This window comes from Petromyzon marinus, chromosome 28, assembly GCF_048934315.1.
Source record: "Petromyzon marinus isolate PM22_M1 ecotype Great Lakes invasive population chromosome 28, UKy_Petmar_22M1.pri1.0, whole genome shotgun sequence".
NCBI lineage: Eukaryota > Metazoa > Chordata > Hyperoartia > Petromyzontiformes > Petromyzontidae > Petromyzon > Petromyzon marinus.
The window spans coordinates 6,807,994-6,826,372 of NC_133694.1; the positions used below are offsets into that span (position 1 = coordinate 6,807,994).

The following is an 18,379-nucleotide window of genomic DNA, read 5'->3' on the forward strand; positions in this document are numbered from 1 at the left end:
GGCTGTGTCGGGTGGTTGAGGGTTAAAACACATTTCTACTTAATCGATATAACCCAAATTTATTTATTATTAATATTATTGGTCGCTAAAGCCTACGTGTTAAACTAAAGCAAAATCAGCACGAAAAACAATTGCATCACTAGAGAAAGAAAATATATGACAAAATCAGTGTTAGATAATGAATTCCCTGTAAGATCAGTTAACTCAGGCAGATTATTTTATAGGAATCGTTATATATCACAAATAAGTTGCAGTAATATGAAAATATAAAAGTAAAAATGTGCTACAGTCTGTATTTAAATGTAACGGGCACATGTAATCACAGTTTTAAATCCGAAACAATGAGTGTCAAAGCAATGGCCTCTAAGTGAGGAAAGTTTTGTAGAGCATAGTGCTAAGGTGTGGGAGTAGTTAAGGGTTAAGAGAGGTAAGCTGCTGCATGCAGGCGGTGAGCCTACTCGTTCATCCAAGACCATATTTGTTCATATGTACCATTGGCCAGCGTTCCAACGCTTGCCTTTTGACGATAAAAATCAATTTGTATGGATTTGCAAGATCCAATTCTGTGCTCTGGCTGCCTATGCGCTTGCTGCGTTCTAACTCCTTTTTAGTATCAGCCTCCCTAACCAAACCCACAGCCCTTATCTCTCTCCTCTCCTCTCACTATCCTCCATCTCATATTCATCGCTGTCCCCCCACCCCCATTATCTCCACCTTTCTGTCTCCCCAGACACACAAGCTACCACCAACATCGCACGCCCGCTGCACCCAGGATGGATGGGGCAATACCTGTACATATTGAATCCAATGCACATCATTTCAAGATTGCCATTTCTGTTGCTGCATTACAATTTAAAAATTGCTTTTATTTTTTCGTGGTGTTGCCTGTCGATACTGTTATTACGATTGCTTTCTTGGATTTGCCAGTACACGGACTCCTCTACTTACGAGCGAGTTAGGTTCCAGAGGTCTGTTCCTAAGTTGATGTATTCGTAAGTCCAAATTTACTCCTGTCGATCCAAAACATGTTGTATGGCATGTCCACAAAACACGGGGAATGGCTTTAACAGTTGTATAATCTACTGTCGATGCCACTAGTTCTTCATGTTCTTGAGATGCCACCACCGCAATATATTGCACGGTGGTTGAACTTACGATCTGAACAGGCAATTGGACATATGGACGGGTTTTTTCGTATCTTTGAAAGTTCGTAAGTCGAATGTTCTTAAGTAGAGCAGTCCCTGTATTAGGCATATTGATGTCCTGGGTGGCACTGAGTGTGCCTCTTTATAATTACGGGATAAAGTTCTGAGTCACAATAATTTGGATCTGGGGTTGACTCCACCCTTTGTCCCTTTGAGGGTTGATCAAATGAGTACCAATTTTGAGTAAGTCAATAGCACATGTTGTGAAGATACTCGCTCCTGTCATGGGAACGTGTATTTTCTACCAACAGTTTGGTACTGTAACCAATGAGTAACTGTGGGAAGCTCATTTAAGCAAAAAACATCAACTGTGAACTGCTCACTTGAAATGATTGGTTACATCGCTTTGTGGTTTATTTATCATCATTCATTCCAATGGTAGATACATCTGACATCCCCGGATATGCTACTGCATAGGTTCATAATTGTGCTATATAGCTCCCCGATGCGTGTTGGGCCTGTACTCCTTATTGCAAGGCATGAGCTCCGATGTTTTGCTCCAAGTGCTGGGGACCTTAATCAGAAACTGAATTCAGTTGCGTGTGCAGCAGATAGCATGCAGTACAACCCGACAATGCAACGGAGAGCCATACCTGTTCATAGGGTTTTTTTTTGCTTTAACCAGAATTGTGGCGATGCTCACTTTTCGCATTGCATTTTTCGCGAAACTTTAATGACAAAACGACATCGCTTCCACCTCCATCACCTGACACGGCACTACAGCCGTTTGCCCTGAACTTGAGGCAATTAAATTGTTTAATTCATCTGCCTGCAGAACATCTTAATGGAAGCAGACACGAGCAACACAGTCAGCAAAAAGACGACGACCAACATCTCTGCGCTGCATCAGGTAATGAGATGCTTGTTGCGGTTGATAAACCAGCGAAACTAAATTGCATCAGTGGTCGAAGCGAATTGCACAATGTGCACGAGAATGTCCCGGGCAATGGACACGCTGTTAGGCCCGAAGTTTGGACAGGCACCTTTCCAAACTGCACTCGTGGACACAGAAATCAATGGCTCATGTATTTCTGCAGCAAATACGTACTCGGCTTATTATTGCCACGCGGAGTTACTTGCCCGATCAGCACAGTTGTCGTGCACGACCACGCAAGTGCCAGCAAGTTTGGGGTATTGGCATTTCTGCAGGCCGAGCGACACAGCCCAGATAATTAATTCGAAAGTCCGCGAATCACCGCAGAACTGAAGATCACAATGTACACTTCTTGTACTTTCCGTGCTTCAGTTGATTTCTTTTTAATGGCTTATTTTGCGAAAAGACAAATTGCACAGAATAACTAAATCCAATGCAACTGAACATGTCTTGTGCGTTTCCTTCTGCCAAGTAATTCGGCAGAAATATGCAATATTTTAAAATTGTTGCCAATGTGCATTGGGCGTTTGCCGAGCCATTGGTGAATATACCACATTCCTTTGGCAAGAGCCAGGGTAGGCATAGACCTTGGTGGTTTCATGAATTAAACCCACCAGGTATGATGGCACACACCTATAATTCTGGGAGGAAATGTTGGTAGATCACGCAGATTCGAGCAATTCCAAAATCCGCTCGGTTGGCAAAGTATCGAGTAAGTAAAGCAGGTGAGTTTGTGAAGGTTTGAGAGTGTCATCGCCTCATATGCCAAGTGCATTTCTCTGAGCACTCTGGTTTCCTAACACATGGAAAAAAAAACCTTCTTTAAACGGTAATTGGGTAAAAAGCCAATCCAGAAACTTCCTAAAAGAAACGGTAAAGATTTCATGGAAATATAATTTGTATTGCAGTTCCGCAATTGAATCACCATCAGCAGCAGCCACGGACAATCCACTGCTGGATGAAGGACACAAGCTTCCACCAACTCTCATGATCCAGCGATGTAAAAAAATCCACCTGAGCACCTGCACAAGAGTGTATTTCATCGCCCCATCTCTACCATCGCAGATGATTAAATAAGAGTTGCACGTGACCAAGGACCAGATTCCAGGCTGGACTACCAATTGGGGGAAGATATGCAACCTCATATATGCACACTGGTTCAGTGCAGGTTGGTGAAGAAATTCACTTGACATAGGGGAGTCAGGTGACCTTAGTCATTGCAGTAGCACCATGTTGATTGCAAGTGATGTTCGGATGTCTTAATCGCCCGTTTGTCGTCAGTCTATGATGCGGTCTGAATTTATCTAAAATTATTCTAACTTTGTGTTGCGTCGCTTTACATTCCCGTTGTTTTGCTTATTTGAGCTGGAGCTAGAGGTTGTACCGCCGATATAAAAAAAAAACATCTTCCTTCAGAGAGTGGCTTTTGGTGACATGGGGGTCACATGCCATTACGATGTGCTTCAGGCTTGTACCTTGTCCACTGAAGCATCTCAGCCTCATTCCATTTAATGTTAAAACAGGAATCGGAAGCATGAGCTATGGCATGTGTGCACACATACAAATAAGACAAATATTCCCCGTATAGCGTGCCCAGGCTGGCAGGTCAAGTTTTGTCGGTGACCACATATTTAGGCCAGCACGGTACACATGAGAGTGGGTGTGTGTGACTTGGCAGCATGCCCGGCTGCCTTCACCTCCCCAGTGCTGACGTTTCCACATTGCATCGGGTAATCATTTCAGGTTGAGTTGACCTAGGTGGTGACCCAGGTTCAGTGAACGTAAATCACCACCGAGGAAAAGGCGTGGGCCGGGAATCTAAATGTTGGTCGCCGGATTTGTAGCACCCAGGCCACCACTCCATCCCGGCACGAGCACTCACTCGCGCACGCTCACCCACCCACGCACGCACGCGCACGCTCACCCACGCACGCACGCGCACGCTCACCCACCCACGCACGCACGCGCACGCTCACCCACGCACGCACGCGCACGCACACACACGCACGCGCGCACGCTCACCCGCGCATGCTCACCCACGCACACGCGCACGCGCACACACACAAAGACCAAAAGGAGAAAGAGAGAGAGAGAAAATAAATTGTTGTGCATTTTTTAGACCTGAAAGGGACACACGCAAAAATCGCACACCACGTAACGATTGGCCACAAAACAAGAAGGGAATGTTTCTTCTTTCATTTATACCAAGCGTGGTCATTTTGTTCAAACGCTTTGAAAATGCTAATTGACGGCGACCAGGAAAGCTGACTGGGGAGCTTGCATTATCACCATTTACCATTTTGATTAGAGGATTGCCAATAGTGGTTGTGTCACGGGTTGGTTTTTTTGGAAGCCTGCACTCAAAACGATAGTGCAACGGTCTGCAAGTCCGGAGGGGGGGTGGGGTGGGCCAACTGAGCTTTCTCCTTGATCACCTCATTTAGGATTAGCATTCTTTTAAAATGTAGCGCTGCACCTTGTAGATTAGCCTCTTGGTTAATACGCCTATGCTTTGCAAGTGTCTGCGCAATGAATTCCCTTAGCATTAGTGCTCTATGATAGCGCTGGACATGCATGTTTGATTTTTTGGCATGCACAGCGAACGCATAAATTAATCAAATTCACAGCTTAAGCCAGAGCCACTCACACACACACACAAAGTTGGCGTTTTAATTACTGAAATCGGGAACATTTTTATACATCATTGCGTTAGCGGAGACGAAGAATAAGGTCACATGCTGCCACAGATAGCACTGATGAATGGAACACATTTTCGAGGTGTTTTGCTTGAAAGCCCTGCATCATAACAGTAACATATGTTCGGGTGAATTAATAAATATAATTGCAGATGTGGGACTTTTCAGTCGAATCGTCCCCATTATTGCCTCACATTGTGGACACGCTGTTTTCGTAATGATATTTGGAGACGACTCCGCATGCATTTGTTTACGTGTGAAGCATAAGCATCATCTTCGACGTCAATTTCTTCCATTTAAACATTACAACATATATATTAAAGTGTAGTAAGCATGCAATTACAGAGCGAATGTTTTCTGCCTTTAAAAACAGAACGTACATTTCCTTCGCTAGCTCGTACAATGGCATAATAAGAAAAATATGTGTATGCTTCGGAACACGTGTTTGCCAAATATGGTGAAACGCCTCTTGGCCATATTTTATCATCTGTTCGATTAACCGTACCCCCCCCCCCCCCGCTCTCCCCGTATAGATCCATGCAAAATACTACCGCACGCATGGTGATTCTTTCCATTATCTAAGGAGGCACCTGAAAGTGGTCTCCCAGGAGAACTAAATTCATCCTAGTACAATCAGAGCTTCGTGTGAACAAGGAGTGACCCAATAGCGGCATCAAAACAATCCCATTGTTCACGTTCGTCCATGCTTTACCACTCCGATAAAAAGGAGCACTTTGTGTGGATGAGCACGAACAATAGGGTCTTTGCCTCCAGCATGCCACATTAAAATCGGATAAGAGGATTTTCCTGGTAAACATGAAGTGCATATATATCCAACCATCACATATCTGCAAGCTGTATTCCATTGATTGAAATAACTGTTGCCCATCCATCCCATGACCGAGTGGCTAATGTGAGATTTAATGTGGATTATCAAGGAAGACGATGCCCATTGGTGCTTGATGAATATTAAATTGTGTGTGTTTTGCACATCGTATTTACAAACTTTAGTTTTGAGGCCATCGGTGAAGGTCAATTTGAACTCGCGAAAAGGAGTTTCAATTACAAATCATTGCAAGGAGGTTATCAGAGTCGTGCACCTGCATCTGAAGCTAAGAAATCTCCTAAGACAACAGTCAAGAACGCCATTGTACAGGACGCTGGGAGATATCCTGCTTTGGCCCGCCTTTGTTACAAATAATGTTCCTGCCGAGATGTGTTACTGGGCTATCAGTGTAGATTTATATAACTCATTATAATATATATTTTTTTAAAAATGCATATGCATGCAGCATTAAAGAACAAAAAAAACATAAACATGTGTCCCAACAGATTGCTACAACTATGCGTGGACACGTTTATCTTTTTTTTTTCATTTTAATAATCGCTATGTTATTAATGTAGTGCAATTGACAACATGTACCAGACCAAATCAAAAAAATTCACACATTGCTTTGGAAAACAACAACAAAAATTCGTACGTAATTATACCCATGCTAAAAGTCAGATTTTTTTTTATTTTTTTTTACATTGGGCTCTGGCAAACCGGATGGTGTACGGACCCGTCAAGCGTCAATTGAAGTGTCACTGCCGGAACAGGGAATACATTATGACGTAGGACCAAGCGTTGAGCAATGTAGCGACTTACGTCGATGTGCTCCGCAGGTGCTTGCCAACGCCCTTAATGGTCGTTCCCAACGGTGCCCAATAATAAACCATATTTATTTGACCAGGTAAGGCCCACTGAGCTATATACAGAAGCTCTTTTTTTTTTTCAGAAGCAACCTGACCACAAATTATAGCTCAACGAAGCGGCTTATCACGCGGACATTTATAGCAGCCGCATTACGCCAAATTTACGTCTCTGAATGTTGGAGGGGGAAAAACCGGAGACAAACCCACACGACCACGGGTTTAACATGCAAATTCCAAATATGCAGCAGGCGTCAAGTTGTTGGGATCAAACCCACGACTTAACATCTCGCCACCGTGGCACCCGTAATAAAGAACATGCAACTGCCCAGACTGTGTTCTTCATCTATCAAGCCTTTGTATATCTGTGAGCCAGGTATAATAAGACAAGGATCCAAAAAGATGAATAAATATTCGTGAAAAATGGGTTTCATCTTTGCGTGGGCACTGCAATTTCACACTGCAAACGTCAGCAAGTTTCCATTGTGCAATTGTCAGTACACGGACTGGCGACGGTTCGTTCTCTGCGTGTGGCAGTTGAAGCAATTGGTAAGTTTCTCATATCCCAATCCTTCGGCCCCATTTGTACACCCAGCAAGTATAACTGGGGTCACCACACTTAGCCAATTGGCAGGCCACGTACGGTTGGGTAGAGATTGTGGAGTCCGACCTTTTCCAAGACTTATGGCCAGCATAACATGGAAGAGTAAGTAAAACACCTTCCATGAGAGGCTCCCGAGAGCGTCCTCAAATGGAGGCCTTTCCACGGGGCTGTGGTGCGAGCGAGGCATTGCAGGGCTGCACCTTTAACTTTGAAGCCAATGTGTTTAATATCAAGGTCAAGAGGTCATCATGGGCAATGCCGTTGATGGTACCACACCTTTCCATCGCTTCCTTCCTCCCCACCTGACCTTCAAAAGTGTCGGCTATCGTGCCCTGTTGTGTTGCCACTTATAACACAGGGCGATCCGTTTATAGATACACCAAGAAAATAACAGGGAGACGTCCGAGACAAACAATATTTTATTTTAAACCCTCTACGTCTCTCAGTCTCAATGCACGGCATCAATGTTCAATAGCACTCTGCAGCCATGGCCTTCATAGTGTCGTATCCAATCACCGACTGACAAGAGGGCCAGTCGAAAATCAGTGGGGGTGTCTATAAATGGATAACCCTGTGTGTTTATAGTACTGGCACTGCAGTACCTGCGAGGCTGGTTTACTTTGATTCTCCGCTTCTCTGAACGTGCGACAATTGACTCCACCAAGAGATGGTTTGGAAAGAGGCATTATGGTTACACCTCCAATAAAGAATGGCTTGACAACTGAATATCGTGCATGGATAGAAATGTTATCCTTCTTCTTCTTGTCACGCAATCGGTTTCCTGAGAAACGTGGAAATATGCAATTGACTCCGACAATTTCATTAAAATATAGTATTATCTACAGCATGCTGTATTGATAAAATACACAAAGACCATTAGAGTAATTCTCGAGCAAAACTGGACACAATGCAAGCGAGATTGGGCAAGGTCGTTGTAAAAGCGAAAATTAAGGCAGCGGTATTTCTTCTGACAAAAATAACCAGAATGAAACAATGGCAAAGGCACCCCATCGAGGTGAATGAATGACATTAGTGAACAACTATTAATGCCAACATGTAACACACGGATGTAGCGTGGGTGGCACTGTGCATGCCTGGATGTCATATCAAAGCTGATATTTTTAAAAAAATGTATCACACTAGGTGCTCTTTTAGGGTGGTTGACCTGGGTGAGGCTTAGGTCAGGTTCACAGGTATGTGAACTCAAATCAGGAATCAAACCCAGGTCACCAGGATCATAGTCCAGTATATTAATCACTGTTCCACCACTCTTCACAATACAAAGAAAGACAAAATTCCCCCGTATAGCCTCAACAAACTGTTGGGACAAGTCCTGTTAGCACATATGAAGGCTGGCATGGTACACGAGAGAGTGGATGGTTAGCACCACGCCCAACCACCTTCGTCTCCTCACTGGCGATGATTTTACACACCGCACCAGGTGCTCATTTGAGGCTGAGTCTGCCCAGGACCAGTTCAGATAATCGTCACTGATGTTGGCCGTGAGCGGGAATCGATTTCAGGTCGTTGGGTTTATAGCATAGTGCACTAACAACTACACTACCGCTCCCCACACGCACACATACAAAAACATACACACACCAGGAAATATCATATTAGTTGTTGCCATGACATTGCTGGGAACACGTTTTTTTTACTAAAACCTGTGACGTTTCATGATTTTGGCATGAGCGGCATTTCACGGAACCACACCCAGATCAAAGCTCACATCCGTCACTGGTCACACCTCGCCATTTCCTTATACAACCCAGAAGCATAAAGAGCTCACACATTTGGTGTCTAATATATATACACACACATATACACGTATTTCAAATACCCCTTTGTGTTGTCAAGCAAAACCTGTAATCAATGCACTTGCAGTATCTCGAAGAAACAAACATCTCGATACTGCCATACACATTTGTTTTGGGTTAGGCCACATGAGAGTGTTATGCCAAGTTACTTTTACTTAAACCCTCCACCACCCAATAAACTAAACTATGTTTTTTTTTTACCGAGTAGGGCCCACTTGAGCTATGTAGCTCTTAAATTGTGATATAAAGCTTTTGTGACTGCAGTAATTAATATGCTTAGCTCTTTCGGTAAAGTCACGTTGAAGGGAAACAATAAAATAATAAAATATATATAAAACAAAAAAAATTATCACGACGTTTCGACCATAACACAAACGGTCATCATCAGGTGATGATGACGTGATAATTTTTTATCGTTTTATATATTTTATTATTGTATTGTTTCCCTTCAACGTGACTTTACCGAAAGAGCTAAGAATATGTAGCTCTTTTTCAGAAGCGACCTGGCCACAAAGGATAGCTCAACGAAATGGCTCGTCATGTGGAAATGTATGGCAGCCAAATACTCTAAATGCGTGTTGATTCTAAATGTGGAGGGAAAAACTGAAGGACCCGGAGAAAAATCCACACGACCACGGGGAGAACACGCAAACTCCAAATATACAGGCGTCAGGGCCGGGGTCGAACCCACCATCCTGTATACCAGGTGAGATAATTAACATCTCGCCATAGTTTCACATTAAAATTGTGACATTTACATTATTCGTACGTGCCAAAGTATTGATCAAATTCTAAAATAATAAAGTGCCTCACCGGGGGATAGAGACTTTTAACGTTTGAATTGAACATCAACGTACAATCAGGATTCGCTCAGGCTGCTGTGGGCTTCAATGTAGTTAACTGGGAAACCGTAAATTTAGATTTCATTTACGTATTTCAACAGGAAGGGCCCAATGAGCTGTTATGCTCTGTTTCAAGGGCGTCCTCTAAATATATTTGTAAATATGGCAATCTTGTCATTGGGTGGTGGAGGGTTAGCGACAATAATTTTATGATAAAACGACATTACAGGATCCAAAAAACAAATATGGTTCTTTGTCTGCGTTGACAAAAATCTATACTTTAAGATACTGTTATATTGCATCAGCAGTTGCACACATATCACAAATAACAACATCTCATATTTGTCAATTACGTTGCCCTGCAAAGGAAAAACATATATATAGACTTCATATAATAAGTGGCAATTTTGAAAATGGCCCTTGCTCTTAAGCAAAGAGATCAATGAGCAATGGCCCTTCTTTATATAAGAGCCATAGACAAAACTCAACCTGTTATATTTGTTTCCTTTTAAGGCCCACAGTGCAATTGACGAATGTCTTGAGTTATTTTTCTCATCTCAACTTTAACGTGGCAACACAAGTCTAAAATACCCCTTAGCCTTAAAGTCCTGCAATCATTCTCTTGTTTGAGGCCTATGAATCAAATCGTACAATGAGACTCTTTTTTTTAAATCGCAATTGTGGTGGCATTTATGGCTTATTTAACAGTTTCCTGCACGCCACAAGGAAGAAATATTGCCAGGTCTCACTTCAATTGCTCAACTCCCCTCGCCTCATCTGTTTCACAGTTTCGGAGGAGCAGGAGTTGGGTCAGATGCCATTATTGGCGACATTTGTTCAGTTTCAGTGGCTATTATTGGTCACTTTCAAGGCTGAGGTGCCACAGATCAATGACATAGGCACACTGAACTCACACAATGGGTCATTAGTGATTTAAGAAGCCAAGCGATAGTTTGTTGAGTTTTACACGCCGCTGCACGTGTCTGCCAAGAATCGCGGTCATGTATTAACAGTTTATTGCTTGCGGAGGGATAAAATGTGGACACTCTATGTAATTTCAACCCATCTGGCGATTGAGCGCTGTGGAAGAGAAAGCCAAAGTCTGCCAAACTACGACAAAGCATGCCACAGGGGGTATAACCGCACATTTATTAATCGACTAAGACTGATTTTTTACAGCTCACAAAACATGCATCCACTCATGCGCGTAAGAAGTATTATTATTATCTTTCAATACTCGTGTCTGTTTGGCAATGAACCGACTCTGAGAAAATGTCAGCAGCGGAGATGCAGCTAGGAAATCCTTTAATGTGCAGGTGCCGGGTATCTTCTTACGGCACAGGCTTTGGGGGGCCTTCATCTAGCAGTGAATTGACCTCGTCTGATGATAAGATGGGGGAGGGGGTGTTTTCTGTAAGGGAGGCAGGGCGCTCTCTGGGCCCGAGTGTTAAACCATACCGAGGAAGTCGTTTTGTTTGATATCTATGGGACACTATTTTACCACAAGCACGTGCTGTTCAAACAGACTTGATGCATCATGATTAGGTGTCTTTGTAGTGTTTGAACACCTTAACGCCGGTATTCTTGCCGAGAAGGGAAAAGTCTATTCTTGTTTTTTTTTAATTATGCTTAAAATCCTGAAAGAAGAATTGAAGCCTTGGGCACGCACACTCGCACGAGCTACATTACTGACGATATATATTAGTCTTGATTTGAAGCTTTCTTGACTGCAGGAATCCATACTCTTTGGTTGTTTCGGTAAAGTCACGTAGGTAGAAAATTAAATAAATCACGACGTTTCGATCGCAACACAAGCAATCGTCATCAGGTGGGACAACCACATTGATATATTAGCTTTTTTTCACCAAAGGCTGCTCAAAATGTTACATAAAACTTATGCAAGTACTGTATATTCCGTTTTCTAAACGAAATACTTTGAAAAAAAAGGTGAATCTCATTAACTTAATCACATCACTGTCATTGGCAATGTACGTCACTTGTCAATAACAATGTCTTAATTAAGATACCGGCCCAGCCTTTGCCCATTTCATCTCACCTCATTATTGAAAGTCGTAATATAAGCTGACTGTTTGGGAACATCGCGAGGGCTCCACTGCTGTAATTTTAATAAACACATTTAATATTCCCCCCCCCCCGATTGGCAATAAACTAGGCAAACACACATGAACTGAGGCTGTCATTCTCTGCCAAGCTGTTCATGGGCAATGAATATTCTGCCGGTATGTATAAAGATATTGATATTATATTCATTATAATTGGTGCAATGACTGCAGGTATTTTTTTTTATCTATCTACAATTTATGAGTCGGTTTTAAAAGTTAAGCGCACCATATGGTGGTGATGAAGTCATCGGTTTAAATAGAAAACTTGGCTAATGGTGCAACAAATTCTATCACGGCCCAATACATCTTTCCCAAGATTAAGAGAGAACAATAAACACTCCGTAGAATTAAATGGGGACTGTAATCTTGCTAATTGTTTTCCTCTGCATTGATCAATTTGTATTTTGTTTTAAGATGCAAAGTTTAGAGACGCCGCCACCCATTTTAGTGTTTGCAGTTTTTTTTTTTATAAACGAAAAGGTTGCAGAAAAGCTGGATGAATATTTTAATAAAAAATATTTTGTACTAAAGTTAAATCGTACTCTGAATCTGGTTCACTTTCTTTAAAAATATATATAATATTTAAAATGAACATATTTCGTATTGTTTGTACATCATTCAGAAACAAAGACAAAAAACCCTTTTTGGCTGTGGAATATTTTCCAAAATTACCATCAGTGATCTAGTTCTGAACGTAATTGAAATTATTATTAATTACAAAATGTTCTGGGGTTTTTTTTTCCCGTTGCTTATGCAGGAATTAACAGCATGTGGGAGGGTGGAAATCAAATACACGGCCAAAATCCAATTTTGCAAACTGGGCTTGTAAATCATTGGGCATCGATTTCAGAATCCAATTTTATTCAGTCATTTTTAAGGGTGGCTCAAGAGGGCCACTGACTTAAGCACGGTTGACACCGAATCGATACCTTGCTATTTACCATGAGCAGGGTGTTGTATCACGGCCGCCGTTAACGTCACCCGCGCGCATGCAGTCTCCGCGCTCCCAATGTTTCAGCGCCGACCCGGTCAGTTTTACGTCGCCGGCTCCAATCAGCTCGCTCCGAGGGCGCCGTTCTCTAATTACTGCGGAAATCGCGGTATCACCTTGTTTTCGGGATTTTTACACTCCACGGCACTTAAGAGTCGCGGCACTTTGAGCGGTTATAGTAATTATTTCCGCAGCTCGACACTGTAGCGTTTTTTTTGAAGTGTAAATAACATCGCAAAAAAATGCAATTTCAAAACACTTTAATGTCTGGGAAAATGTATTTGCGTGTATTTTCGTATTTTTTTAAAAGTTATGTTTAAATCCACAGTGACAGCGTAATCACCAGCTGCGCTTGGCAATAGGGGCAAGTTAAGCTTCCTCTGAGTGTGTGTGGCACTTCTTCACCAACATTAGAGATTTAGAAGCGAGCGTAATGTTTCACGTCCCGTATTTATATATTTCCACCTCTTTACCTCTCGAATGCAGCGAGTCCTCTCGAGGTGTTTCCTTCATCCGGATATCCCCCACCCTCCCTCGTAAAGAATGCCAGGTGTTGCCAAAACAGAAATTAAAATGTACTCTCTGGCATTCATTCAAATATGGCAATAATTTATTATTGGATATGATTGCAATTGAATTACAGTCCCTAGAAATCTTCCAATGCTGTCAATTAATTACAAACATTGATATTAGTCCTGGAGACTATTGATCCTTGAAGTAATAATATGCAGCCCTCTTGCAATCCATTGCAGGATGAAGGCCTCCCCATGCCATGGGGTTATTTGACCATACTTTAACATGTGGGTTCGTGCAGGTTGATGAATAGCGGGGGGGGGGGGGGGCGGTAGGGCCAGTTAATCTATCACTCACCGTTGATGTAAGCCATGGTCAGATTTTCAACACAAGCTTTCCGGGGGTTCCATTTCAGTGCTTCAACCGCTGTGCCACTATTCCCTCTCGGGATAATAGTATGGAATGTTTAATTCGGCAAATATTTTAATAGTAAATCTCATACTTTAGGAGCCTTATTTTTGTATACCGTGTTACGTAAATGCTATCATTGTGCCAGTAATATTTTTTTTAGGAATCGAGCTTCCACTCCAATTACTACACTATGGTTCGTGCTTTTATTTCACATGGCAGGAAACGTTCAGCGGTGCCACACACAAACAAGGGGGATAAATTATTTAACTTTAAGGTGACAAAGCTTTCCAAAAGATCACATCAGCTGCAGTCTGGGCTGCAGGGCCCAACTGTGATATGTTTAAGGAGTGGAAGGAAAGTGGGGCAAGGGCGATTTATTTTCCCCCTGAAATAATGGCACTGAGTTTTACTGCAGTTGACCGCTATTAAATCATTCCACGGTGCCCAATTTTGTTTCTTCTTATAGCAAGGTATTAGGACCAGTCTTTTATTTTTTCAATGAGTTACTGTAACACAAACTAATATGTTGTACTGTCGCAAAGTGATTTGTTTGTTCAAATTAGCAGAGGCAGTGCTCATCTTCTGATTGCATCTCTGAGCCAAGTGGTGGGAATTCCACATGCCTATGGCAGGGGACAGCCTATCCATAGGACACAACCACTGTTGAACCCCCCACAAAGTGGTTCCTAATTTTATACACCTTGGGTGGATGATGCGTCTCATCAACGCCAACCAGGATTTAAATATCGAAACATTCAGATTGTAAGCCCCTCAATCGACCACTGAGTCACCTGTACAGTGTTGCAATATACAGACTTGGTTTTTAGACCTAATAATATGTTGGAGGTTTCATAATAATTGAGGAAATAAATTCATCATTAATTTACCACAATGTCAAACACCTCTTCACGTTTTTAGCAATGTATTTCATCAATGTGCATGTTGCTCAATTCTCAATGAAAGGATGACATTACATGTGGTACTCACTGAAAAAAAAAGTCCTTAATTTATTTTTAAAGCGTGGTTCAATTTTAAAACGTCAATCACACATTGTGTGTTCCAGTCAAATTCAGCTTGCCACCCAATTTGACTGGAACACAACATCATACCGAGTAATGCACAATGTATTAAAACAAAACAAAAAATGCACTCTTGATTCTTAACCAGATGTTGGGCATATGTGCACGTATGCCTATGTGCATACATCACCGCCTTGAGACATTAGTGGAAGGCGCTTTACAAATAAAATGTTAATTATTATTTAACAGGATGTACATATTTGCATGGGAGAGCAATGGCACAGTGGCTAATTGAATTATGATAAGAACCCAGCTATATACGTTCAATATCCAGCTACGGCTCATGTCAGGTGGTAATTAGTGATATCTAAACCCAGTCGTAATATCTTCTTTCACCAGCCAGCACTGATCAGAATGGTGACGTATGGTCAAACAATCACCATGACCCACAAGGCTCAGAAGGCCTTCATTTAGCAGTAAATTGTAAAATAATTACACTCTACACATGTTTATTTCAAAAAAATTCTGAACTACCTTATTTTGCCTTAACAATGTATATTATTCAAAATAGTAACACAGTACATCCTTTACTACATGGAATATATATTTCCTTGATACAAAAATGTCTTGTTGATTTTTAGGACCTTAATGTTTATTTGGCTCCCCCTACTGTTCAAGAGACTGTCTACATTTACCATTGCGGTGAATATTAATTCCCCGATTGAGCAAGCTGGCTGGATTTGTCATACAATTACATGCAAAATTAAATGTTACTTTAAAATTCGTGCATTTTAAAGAAATCTCACGTAATCTTACTTCGTAATTTGGTGCTCGTTCCTTTGTACTCATTTCCAATATAAAGGTTTTGTTTTAACTCAGAGAATTTGAACGTATATTTTGTGCATCGGGACAAGTGCCAAAAAAACCGAGCGAAATGTCCTTTTGTACATGGGTACATATTTCAGGGCATCTGCTCCAAAAACTTCAAAGCAAATGTGCCGATACATTTTACACCCAGATGGTACTGTTAAGCGAAAAATGACAGCACAGTGTATGAAATGCCATAGTGTGAAAATATGGGGGACTTGCGCGTGATGAAATGAATCATGCACATTTCAGAAAGTCCAAAATATAAAAAAAGAAATATAACTCTTTCAAGATTATAAAGCGAGGGATTTAGTCCATATTCTGCTCCAGTAATTTTCAATAAATGTTGCTCATATTGAAATTGCTGTATGTCTCTGCAAAATAATCCTACGTATTTTAGGCCTTTTCAATTTTTTTTTTTCCTTGGGCGATTTCCTCATGAAATCCCCGTAAATTCTCATACATCTGGCAGGGCTGCAACTCCATTACATTTTCCAAAGTGAGAGGCACGTGTGCGTAGGCCGTGAGGCTTGGCCACGTGGCACATCGCTTGGGCCAAATAGACCTGCAAGTGCCACAATCCCCTGGAGTAAAAGTGAGAACCAAGAGGCACCATGTTAAATTATGTGAGCAAAAAAAAAACGACACTTCAAATTGCACACAGGAAGGAAAATTTGATTTTTGTAATATATGTGCAGTATACATGTATATATAAGATAAAGATCGCCTGTGTAGCCTTAACAGACTGTTGGGGCAAGTGTTGTTAGCGAGCACCTATGAAGGCCGGCACGGCACACAAGGGGGTGGATGGCCAATACCACGCCCGGCCGCCTTTGTCTCCCTAGTGGCGATGTTTACACATCGCACCAGGTACTCATTTGAGGCTGAGTCGACCTAGGGGAGGCCCGGGACCGGTTAAGATAATCGTCACGAGTGTTGGAATCAAACCCGGGTCGCCAGGTTCGCAATGCAACACGCTAACCCCTACACCACCGCTCCCCACACACACACCAATAAAGACAGATCCCCACCATATAGCCTTTTTAACAGGATAAGCACTGTTAGCGAGCACCTATGAAGGCCAGCATGGCATGCTAAGGGGGTGGGTGAACAGCACAACGCCACCACTACGCCTGACCGTCTTTGTCTTCCATCCTACCAGATACTAAATTTGAGGCCGAGTCGACCTAGGGGAGGACCAGGACCGGTTCAGATGAATCGGCGAGTGTTGCCTACGAGCGGTAATCGAACCTAGGGCCACCGAATTCGTATCACAGCGTGATGACCGCTGCGCCGCTATGGACATTGTAAGAAATGTGCGGGGAAAAGTGCCACAAGGCCAGCTAAGTCGGATTGTTGCATCGCTGCATTGTGATGGATGGCAATGGCTTGGGGAGGCCTTCATCCAGCAGCGGCTTGTTCTTGGCTGCTGATGATTGACACAAGATTAAAAGTCTCCACAAAAATAAATAACCCTTGTACATCGTTGATATTAAAACACCGCAGGAACTGCATATGGGTATATTAAAGGAAATTTATATTTTTACAAGAATGAGTTGATTTACTCAGAAATTTGAACGACACCTCGTTAGGGAATTGCACCGTCTCACACCGATTCCAGGCCACAAACAGAAACGAGTTCCGTGCAAGTATTTTGAACATCAACATGCCTGGCTAGTATGCCATGATCTATCCAATGCTGGATGAAGGCTTCCGAAAGCTTTTGCCAATAGAGAAGTTGAAGCTAATTACAGGCAAAAACAAGACCGTAAAAAAGCTGAAATCTAGGCCAGGCGGTAGCCGAGTTTATACAAATGTAAACGATGTCACCACTTTAAATAATGCGATAAATGGCATAGGAATGTATAGTGCATTGGAAGTGGGGGGGGGGGTTAAAAAGGTAAACAGAATACATAATCTAATACCACAAAAGACAGAAAGATGATAATTACGAATACTTCGTAACATGTTATTAGCACTCGTAATGCATTATAATTTAATGTTGTGGGTTTTTCATTATTTTTCCAAGGTCACACAAATGCGGTGAATGTGCGCTAACAGTTTCTAATTTCCCACAGTGCACGCGGTAAAATCGTTGAACCTCGCATTGCCATTTCACCAGATTTCAATCGTTTCCCCACTAAAAATGGCATGGAGATGTTTCTGTAACAGGTTAATTCCGTAATGTGGCTTTCAACTAACAAAACGAAAACTGAAAAATAGTTTGAATCCGAAGTGAAACACAAAAACCACGGAATTCGCAAAATACCGATTAGCGCCATTATTATTCTCACTGCATTCGCCACGTCACCAAAACCCACCTCTATTGCGAAAGGAATTTATTCATTCATTTATTATGCATTATGTTTTATTTATTTATATCAAGGGCTTTGTGTTAGGCAATGCGGTTTGTGGAGGTGGGGGGAGGATATCAAGCAAAAAAAGGGGTTAGAAGCCTTTGGGAGGGAGCATCTGCTTGTTGAGTACTTGCCCCGAGTTTACTTACGATTCCCCAAACACCTTCGTCCCCCCAGTGCCGTGAGGCTGAACACCAATTAGTATGCCTTGTTTGGCTACAGCGACGTCTCCCATCACAAAGCCCTCCCGTTCACACAGAGCTCTCCCACTGCTGTTTTGCAGCTCCCCAGGATACGCCACAAGGGACAGGTAAAGCGTGGAATGGCATTAGTTGTTCGATTCCAAAGCCCTCTTTTGCACTCAATAT

General features: G+C 42.2%; 1 long non-coding RNA gene across 1 annotated transcript; it reads left to right on the plus strand.

The window, feature by feature from the left end:
- The first annotated feature begins 204 nt into the window (after positions 1-204).
- LOC116946954 (uncharacterized) lies at positions 205-12,445 on the plus strand. Its single transcript, XR_004403625.2, has 3 exons — positions 205-791; positions 1,981-2,055; positions 2,988-12,445. It is a non-coding gene; the product is annotated as an uncharacterized LOC116946954 (long non-coding RNA).
- The last annotated feature ends 5,934 nt before the right edge of the window (positions 12,446-18,379 follow it).